The sequence below is a fragment of the Acyrthosiphon pisum genome, chromosome A2 (genome assembly GCF_005508785.2).
Source record: "Acyrthosiphon pisum isolate AL4f chromosome A2, pea_aphid_22Mar2018_4r6ur, whole genome shotgun sequence".
Taxonomy (NCBI): domain Eukaryota; kingdom Metazoa; phylum Arthropoda; class Insecta; order Hemiptera; family Aphididae; genus Acyrthosiphon; species Acyrthosiphon pisum.
Window position 1 is genome coordinate 117,824,036 of NC_042495.1, and position 2,200 is coordinate 117,826,235.

Consider the following 2,200-nt stretch of genomic DNA (forward strand, 5'->3'; position numbering starts at 1 on the left):
TTCGTATAGCTTGTTTAATTGTTTTATTCCACCAAGGGACTGGAGGTCTCTTTCCAGAGTAACTAGTTAATTCGAAAACGTCAGAGGCTGTATTTATAATGAGGTCGGTGAATAGTTTTATCTTATCTTCTACATTATTAGTGTTAGTCCAAGGAGTTGAATCAATATTTTTATCAATTTCCGTTTGATATATATTCCAGTCGACATTTTTTAATTTCCATTTTTTTTTTCTAGTATAATGATTATGGGAGTTTGTGTGATTTAGCGTCATAATGATAGGAAAATGATCACTGCTTGATAATTCTGGTATGACATCCCAATCTATGTAGGGAGTGATTGTAGCTGATGAGAATGAAAGGTCGATGGCTGAAAAGTGTCCCGTGCTTGCGCTAACAGTCATTTTAAATTCAAATTTGGACCAAATTACATATTAAAAACAATAATAACGATTTTATTTATTCTTTTGTAATACAAAAATATTATTCGTGGATATATGCAACTTTTAGATTATAATATATTATACTATTTTATACACACAATGGCATTTTAAAATGTAATTTTTTTGACAAAAATTAATTTAACCTAGTGTACCTACTTAGTAGATACTAATGCCTAATACAAACAATGTTGTTAATTTATAATACATTTTCCTCTGCTTACCTGTACCCGTAACCGTTTAATGGTAACTTTCAATACAATGTACCTAGGTATAGGTACATAATATATTTGACTTTATTAAACATACCTATCAAAAGAAGCATACTCTTATTTACTCTTTTGAAGGTTTTAGTGGACTTTTTTCCAAACGTCGTCCATATTATTCCCTTTTCTTAGGTATAATATTATTTAAACACACGTAAAGTTCTATAGATATATTCAGCTCATCCAATGTTATGCATATTTATAATTTTATGCTTAGGAACAAGACGTTTTATAACTCTATGGAAAACCGGAGACAGACGGTCAATTTATAATTATCTATATAGTTTATCGTTTAATTTCTAAGTTAACTTCGCTTCCAACAGTTTAAAGAAAAAAAACAAATATATTATATTATATTATGATCTAGCATCATTGAAACATTTCATATAGGTAATGACTTATAAACTGATAAATTAATTACGTATATGAGCATAGTTCCTGTAAAATCTAGATCCTTAAATCCTAATTATACTATGTCATTATTATCATTGTTGACTTGTAAAAGTAATTATATATTTGTTCAACCAAAAAAAAAACAGTCTGCACATAAATATGCACAGTAGGTAAGTCATTGGGATAATACAATTTCCAAATATAATATGAATCACGTGATAATGGAAGTAACCAATTGATTATACCATATATTTAGCTTTTATCCAAAATGTTATTATATCTTAACATTGATTACAAAATATAAAGAGGTCTTACTAATAAGCACTTTACCTCAACATTCGGAAAGTTTTATAAAGTAGATATTAAAGGACTAAAAAGGTAGGATAATTATGTCAAAATATTATCTTATATCCGTGTGTAGAGTAGTAATCCACCAAGTATGCACACTCCCGTTTTTTCATTTAATAATGAATTCATTCAAATTTTGAATTTTTGGGATGTACCTAATTCAAAATTCAAAATACTAGCACTTCATTGAAATGTTAATAGTAGGAATAAAAGTCCTTAAAAATGTTTACAAAAATATAAAATAGGTTATAATATTAGATCTAGTATTTATTGCTATTTACTTACTTTGAATATTTTTACAAATTATTATAATTGTCGGTAGATTTATATAAATTACTAAAATGTTTAAGTCACTATAGCCTCATATATTTTAAACTCATACACCATGGACTTTATTGTCCTTATTATTCTTAGTGCCTTCACAAAGCTAATTACCTAGCAAAAAAACTATACGTGTTTGAATTTTAATTTGTTCGATAAATAATTTACAGTTTATAACATTGAGTAGTAGGTGCAATAAATCTCAAGAATTTGAAAATGTGGTTTAAAGTATGTTATTTTAATAATATTGCAAAAATCAGATTTGATTCAATGACTGCATTATTGGAGAAGAGAGACAGTGGGTGAATCACTCTGCAAATAATATTATTTTAATAATTGACTCTTATATTGACCAGATTCAGCTTCATAAAGTTTACAATTCGAATACGATGGGGTTCCGAGCTTCTAAAAAACAAATAAATAAATCACAAATATA